This window comes from Athene cunicularia, assembly GCF_003259725.1.
Source record: "Athene cunicularia isolate RWA chromosome 15 unlocalized genomic scaffold, athCun1 chr15_part1, whole genome shotgun sequence".
Classification (NCBI taxonomy): domain Eukaryota; kingdom Metazoa; phylum Chordata; class Aves; order Strigiformes; family Strigidae; genus Athene; species Athene cunicularia.
In genome coordinates, this window is record NW_020799121.1 from 6,506,584 (window position 1) to 6,514,660 (window position 8,077).

The 8,077-nt window shown below is 40.3% G+C and overlaps 1 long non-coding RNA gene across 1 annotated transcript; it reads left to right on the plus strand.

Moving 5' to 3' along the window:
• Positions 1-665: 665 nt before the first annotated feature.
• On the plus strand, positions 666-7,795 carry LOC113486318. The gene is made up of 3 exons (XR_003399570.1): positions 666-1,261; positions 1,353-1,503; positions 5,162-7,795. It is a non-coding gene; the product is annotated as an uncharacterized LOC113486318 (long non-coding RNA).
• The last annotated feature ends 282 nt before the right edge of the window (positions 7,796-8,077 follow it).

Below are 8,077 nucleotides of genomic sequence, written 5' to 3' on the forward strand. Positions count from 1 at the left end.
TTTTAGCACAAAGCTGCTGTTTTCCATTCTGCCTTTGTCTTTTATTCTTGCTGATGCAAATCAATGAAAGACAGAACTGATTAAATTACGTTTGTTTACTTTTTCCTTGATGATAATAAGACACAGCCTGCCTTTTATAAAAGACAGAAATAGAGAATGTGAATGTTTCTACAGTATTTCTAGAAAGGTTCTTTTTTTCCTTACAGTATAAAGGCATTTATTTGCTTCTTGTGTCTTGGTTTATCAGATAATGCACACTTCCTAATGTATGTGTTGTAAGAATAGAGCAATGAACAACAGTTAGCAATGGATTCCATTTGGAAACCTTCTATCTTGTTGTTTTTATTAATTCAACAGCATAAATGATCAGACCACATCACAAAACAAACACAGCAAGATACTTCTGTCCTTCACAGTAAGACTGCCTCTGATTCTTACTGTAGCTGTGCAAGTAAGTCCCCTCCATTGCAGGCTTTAGGTTTATACGTACGCAGTTGTTTTTGGGTCCTGGCTTTAGTACATTGGTATGATACTGGAAAGAAACAAGCACTGAGAGGCAGGGCTGCAGAAATAGGATACCCATGATTGTTTTGGTGAGTAATGCGCATGTCTTGTGGATTGTGTAATACTTTTTTTTTTTTTTTTGGAACACTTGTCCTGAGAAAGGAGGCCTGTGTTTGTCTGTCTTGCTTGTGCGTGCGTTTGCGAGGAAAAAGATCCTGGATCAGGAGCGCATTTCTAGAGGTCAACAGCTGCTCATGAGATAGTAGGACAAGGTCACCAGGAGCATGGAGGATTACAGCAGAAAGATTTTGGGAAGGGTAAATGGCAGAAACAGGAGAGGAGGAGAATGAGTAGAAAGGAGGTGTCAAGGAAGTCAGTATAAAACTGCCCTCATTATTATTTTTTCCTGTATTTTTCAAGCACAGAGCAAAGGACGGCAAAAGCAAAAGAAGTGTCTGAAGGCTTCTCAGCAGTGTAGTCAAACCTCCCTGTTTCACAGTTGAAACTAGTCTTAGGGAGTGATATCACATGGCAGCTGAGCCAAATCTAATGGACTGCTGGTATCAAAAGGACACTTCTGCTCCCAGCCCTCCTGCTTTCTTTGTACAGGTCTGGTGGTTGTCTGGCCCTTTGATGAGCTCATGCAGCTCAATAAACTGGAAGAAAATGAATTCTGTAAAAAAAATGTACCAGCCCAGGAAAGGAGGAGAGTTGGACACTCTGAGAATAGAGACTGGAACTGCAATGAGTGGGAGAAGTACAGACATTAGATTTTTGGTGCAAATCTGGGGTGTGCTGGGGGACGCCTCACTGCTATTCTACGCCTAACCCCCCACTTCACCTTCTAGGTGGTGCTTCCCTCAAAACAGCACAAGATGAACATGGCCTGATCAGGGATGCTGGCTGGATTGGTGCAGGGAGGTCATGCAGCAGCGTCAGCCCACATGGCAGAGAAAGGAATGAACAGGACTGCAGGAGCCCAGGAGGATGCTGTCATGGGTAAGAGGAGAGGAAGGGGAACCAAGGAGGAAAGAGGACATGTTCAGAACAACCACAGAAGGTTGCTGCAACAAGCACTGGAAAAATGCTTTAATACAGGGTAATGGTCCCATCTTCCATATCTAGCTCTTAAAGGCTTTATTCTCCTGAATCCACGTAACTGTCCCTGAGGGAGAAGTCCTGTTTATGTCCCTTATTTAGGTACACATTTCTCCAAATTGGGATTTGATAAGAGGACAGCTGCTGCATTTTTATTATCTGTGACAAGCAGCAGCAAAAGCTGTTCAGTGTTCATGATGGAAATGTATCCATATATTGGCATTTATCCAGCTGCACTTCACAAAGGTAAATGGGAAATGAGAGTGGTACGCTGCCCCCTTTTAATCCATTTTCTGTAGACGGGGGCACTTTGCCTCTCTGCATGAAAGGCCAGCACAGCTACTGTGCTAATAAACACTCATTTCTCACTGCAGCATATGCGCTTCCTAGACTCATAAATCCAGGCAACTTGTAGTTGAATAACAATTAAATATCCACACGCATTTCCATACCACGGTCTGGTGCGCAAGGCATAGGCCTAAGTGGCTGGACATCTGCTGTTTTCTCTCCCACACGTACTGTTTGGCAGAGCATAATGACTTAATCTTACCCTACCGCCATTAATGGTATCTTGAAAATTGGATGCAGAGCATCATCCTGCAGATATTTTGCCATATCCTTCAAAAAGAGCGGTGCTCTCTCTCTTGCTCTTTTTTTTTTTTTTTTTTTTAGGCAGTCATTATTGTAATAGGAAAAAATACTTTTCCTTGCTGTTGGTTCTTCTCTCAGGATTTCCAGGCCAGGGATTCAGTTTGGCTCTGTTAACATCAGTTGGAAACGAGACATCATATTGAAAAGTTAGTTGAGATGCAGGATGCTGATAAGTCCTCACAACAATTTTGTGCCACTTGTACAAAACCCAGAGCCTCGGTAATGCAGTAAGATAAATGTAGTGCTTGATTACAATGGATGTATTGCACTTCTAAAAGGCATCTCTTATCATTAGGCTCTGCATATCTGCAGTAATAACCACCATATGTCAAGTAAGACAATGGTAATGTGAGCCAGATAATTTTCCCATTGTCAAAACTTTCAAATCCAAAAAGCTACAAATCTCTTAATTATTAATTCAATTTAGCTAGATCTAGTGCTGGAGGCCGGATGGAACATCTTTCTGAGGTTCAATCTTTCCCCTGGTCTAGCTGATAGTCATGCAGCAGAGTTTAAAATGTTATAGCCATTTAAAGAAGAATTGCATGCAGTTGTTACCCATCTTGAATTTCCGTGCAGCAGGATTACCACAGGAAACTGCAGAGTTCAGTGTTCCCATTTGTCCCAGAAAGCTTGAACAAACACTTAAGCTCGCTCTGAACTTAACAAGCCTCCTTCAACAGTGAAGCTCTATGAGCCACAAGGCTTGTCTCTGCATTGTTGTTGTTTAGTTACCTGTCAAAATGCTTCTTACCTATAGAACTGGCAGAAACCTTGAATTTCCTCCCCGAACCCCACCCCGTGTGCCTGTCATCTGCAGAGCAAGTCCTAGCCACGATCACAAGAACATCCTGAATCGGTCTCAACAATTTGCATTTCCTTGCCAAAGATCTTATCTGCTGGGGGTGCAAATTGCACCATCAAGGTTGCTGGTGTTGAAACATCTGCACCCTTCTGCTCCCCAGCTCTACTTTTTCAGGCTAGGATAATTTATCCAGAAGAATTAATTGAGACAACAAAACTGTCAAGTGAGAAAGGCCACACAGTGAGAGAGCACTGCTCTGAACATCTGCACCATTTGTATTTTTGATGAGGTATCTCAGCACTTGCTGAGGTATTGTTAGAAGTAAATCTTACTTTCGCCGTTCTCATATAAAGCTCTGTGCTATAATTCTGCAGATGTTTGCTCTCTATATACCTACATTGTTTAAAGAAATGACAGATGCTGATAGTAAAAATTGTATTTTCTCACTCAAACATCTTGCTGGTTTGTTTACATATAAGAAAAATCCTATGCCGGGCTCCAATCACCTCAGAAGAGTTGCAGCACGGACTTCAGAGGGAGGTGGATGGGGCCCTCAAAATTTGCTTCTCTCTCACAAATAGTCGCCTGATTTAGATAATGAAAACCTTTTGTTTATAATGACAGATGCCACAGGGGGTTGTATATTTGGGCATTATTTTTTCTCTAGGAGAGTTTGTTAACAAATGCTTGAAAGTTTTATGATGTGGTAAAAACTGTATCTCTCATGATAAACAGGAAGCGCTCAGAGGTATTGCATTACCCCTGTAACGCAACACAGATTCCAACAGCTTGACTCTTTTTTTTGGTTTTTTTTTTTTTCAGACTACTGTGACACCACTTCCTTCAGGAAATCTCTCTTGTCTGCACAACTCTTATCTGCTATAGATATGCAAAACTGCAAAAGAAATGGTTGTTTTAAAAATGAATGATGATTCATCAATTTCGGACTGTAGAAACGGATGTCTGTAACTCATGGAGTATCTACTGAAAATATACAGTACAGACTCTTTGGCCCCTCAGGTCAGTGAATTGAACAGAGTGCAAGAAGAGACTGGTATCTTCCACCCCTCCTGCAGCACAGGTGCACTTAGGGAGCAAAGATGCAGATTTCCCTGCAGGTGCTTGAAGTGTGTCTCAGCCATACACCTGGAGCACCTCTTCAGCAGCTCAGTGTCAGCCAGGCCAGTGAAGGAGAAGAGGCAGTCCTGCTTCCTTGGTGCCTGCCGAGACTAGCAACAGGAAAGCTAAGTATGACAGTTCCTATGTGGAACCAACCTTACATTCCAAGTAACTGTGCTATGGCCTCCAACGTGTTCGTAAAGGCTGTCACGCACTTGTCATGTGATGCATCACTGTTGGCTGAATTCCGAACCCTGGTGACTTTATGTGAAAATCTCAGAATCCCATTAGTGTATTGTTCCCTGTCCCTTGTTTCTGTTCAGCTATTGCCCATCTTTTAGACTAAATATAATATCAGTAGACACCTAGGAAGTATACCTGTGCCATCGCAAAATCACTGGCTACACGGGTATTTGTGATGAACACCACCCCAGCTGACAACAACAGCCGTGAAAGCAAGTCCTGGGAAGCTCTTTTTAGGAGGTCTGGCGTCGTTCCCCAGACCGGTTCCCCATGAAGGGCCTCGTGTGGCTGCCAAGTACTTCACTTGCACAAAGCCAGATGCAGTGGGGTCTGGATAGCACCCCCCCAACTATAACCCTTCTGTTCCAATAGCTCATTCCCACTACCTGTTCATTTTACTTTTATTTTACATTCTCCCCCACCCCCATTCTCTTTTATTCTTTCCATCATCCTTTCTCCTCTGCCCTCGCACGAGCCAACCACTTCATCACAAATGTTCCCTACATTTTTATCTATGAGCAAGAAGTATTAAGAAGTTACTGCAATATCTGGACAACATAAATCCCTAATAATCCTGTTTCTACATTCTCTGACTTCTGCCTCTGTTGGAGGCATCACTTGTCCTGTCTACAGCTGAACTGAGAACAAGTAGGGGAAACAGACTGCATATTTTAGTATTTGTAAATTACTAGACTTCTGAGGTTTTGTAATAATCTTATCTCCTTTTTTGTATTATCCTAGCAATCAATGATATCAGAAATACAGAGATCAAGAGACTGATACTATGCACTAGCTAAATCTTTTTGTAAAAACTTAATAGCCTTCCAGTGCCTAAAGCTTCAGCACAAGAAAACAAAGGTCTTCAGAAAGAAGATGAGAAGAAAACAACCAGGACTTCAGTGGCATCCTCACAAGTCACTGTAATATTCTGTATAAATATTGTCTATATATATGTTTTGTTTTGTCAGTCCTGTAAAATAACATTTTATCTGGTTGTTCAATTCTCTTATCACCCACAGCTTGTTTACTCAATTTTAAGTCTTGGGTAAGATGAAGCAAGCTCATGAGGAGTAGTTGGTTTTCAGAAGATACCAAGCTCCAGATAACTGAGGACAAGTAAAGCACACAGCAATATTGAAATCACTCAGAGTTTTATTGCAGCTGACTGAGACAGAGTGTGCTTTGAGGCTGGGAAATTTCCATTACTGAAGTGCAGGACAGTGCCTGAATATTGCTGCTACTGCAGCTGAAAAATAAAAGCAACTTAATTTTATATAGACAGCAACAAAATGTCAGCATATTAATTAAAATTGTTAGAATTATATAATAAGCTTTTAAGGCTGCTGTAAAATTGATTGTTTTAAAAACATTTAGAGTGCAATTGTAAACGACTTGTACAAAACCAAGGAACATACAAATGACTTGAAACTGCAACTGTGTTTTCAAACCATATTTGTGAACAGCAAATCTAACAAGAACATGATAGATAATACACGACATCTCCTACAACAGTGACAGATTCTGACAGTGACAGAACGATACCCAGTGCAAGATTAAGGTTGTTACTGACAGAATAGTTCTTCAATTAATAATCTTTTGCGCTCCCCTTGGCATGCACAAAACAAACATAGCAATCTGTATACTAATTTTAACTCCACGGTGTATAAGCCCCCTCCAAAGTCAGTCAGAATGCTGAATACTGGGGGGAAAAAAAGTAGATTTGTTTTGGCATCAGTTGCCCAGCAGTTTGGGTGAGAGACTGTTTTTAACTTCCCAATGGTGTAAGATTACAGTGAGATCCTCATTTTTGTTGAGGTCACTTCACACTATCAAAGCAGCGGTCGACATTTAACTGGAAGTCAGTCTCAAGGGATTTCAGCTGTATGTCACCAGTTAAATCAAGCCCAGGTAGGTGCTGACTAGGAGTTATTAGCATCTGATGCTCTTTGTGAATCTTAGGATAGTTCCCTGTGGATCAGAGCTCATATCTAAGCAATTTAAGTTTGTGTCACGTTTATCACCATGGTTCCTGAGTGCCTTAGAAGTTAAAATATATCTTTATAAAACATCTTACATGTCTTATTTCTCTCTCTTGTCACCCCCGCACAGAGGCTTGAGGTCTTTTAAAATAATGCTGGGAAAACTGTTTTATATACTTAATGCCTGCATTTTGTTGGGATGATTGAGAGGTTCAGGGTCCTGCTGAGGTACTCTGAAAGCAAATGCCGTGCTCCTACAGCAGCTACCAAGAAAGCTGTGTCCTCAATGTCCCCATGCAAATAATACAACTAACGTAATGATGATGATTTTGGGAGATGCAGCTTTAAGTTAGCAAAAAAAAAATTGAAATTGCTCCCACTCCCAGTAAAGAGTGGCACTGTAGGGCAGCTACATTAAGTGTTTGTCCTTTGCCTAAACCTGATAATGCTGTTTCCAGGACTCGTAGGGCCTTTTGTAGTATGACATTTACTTTTCAAGAGATCTATTTACAGAACACGAAGTTAACAGTTAAAGAAGGTATGTAGAACAGTGCGGAGAATTTCTAAACCCTGACTGAAGGATGAACTCATCCATGTGACTCCTGAGCTTGATATGAAGGTGGAGATAGTCCAAAACATGGCATATTTAAACTGACCAATTGTATGGCTTAGCTGTTTCCTAATACAGCTTTCAAACTGAAATACTGTGTTTCTGTTTGGACAAACTCTTCTTATCCGTGCTTTTACTTCTATTTGAAATAAAAGGGTTTTTTTTTTCTTTCTGCTTTTCATTATCTGCTATTATTTTTTAGTAAGTATCTTTTCCCTCCAATATAACCCTTTATTTTGATCACGGAACTAATAATTTTCTTAAAACACATTTACGTTCTTTCCAGAACTGAGGTTTTAATGTCATCTTGTAAGGCAAAAGAACCCAACATTAAGTGCAGGTAATGGCAGTGTATTTAAATAGGTTGAAAAGCAATTGATAACACTTCTGCCTGGTCTGCCTATTTCAGTAGCTGTAGTCCTTCACTGAAATACTCACAGTAAGTTCTGTCACAGGAGGAGTTGTTGGGAAAGCATGCCATAGCCTTTTGACCACTTTTTTAATTGGATTAGACATATATTTGAACACAGCACTCAAAGGAGCTGACAGTCTTTCCACAATTTCCTGGTCTGCCTGGTTGGTTTCCTTTTTGATCAGACACGTCCTGGTGAAGGTAAAAAAATAATCTAAATACACGACAGTTTTTAATTAGATTTGCTATGACAGGTTGTGTTTAAGCTAGATTCTTTATAATAACTTGTTTTGCATTTGCTGATGACAGATTTATTTATGTATGTAATCAGAACTGTAAGCATAATTTCATTTTTAGAGTTAAGAGAACCTTTTAAATAGTATTTTACTTGGTTTTAGAAAATTTAAACATTTATTCACGTTTACTGCTGTCTAAAATTTATGAGAAAAATAACGCCGTGTTTCTAAAGTACAGAACACATCATGGAAGGGAAAGCATTATCTACAATTAAAAATAAATACAGCAGAAGCATTATCCCACTCAAATACATAAAACCTCAAGTGGTATAGTTGAATGTCTGTTAAATACAGAGGGGTTCATTAGATTATGTTGGTCATCCACAACAGCTTTCACTCCATCCAACTGGGCTGGGGCTG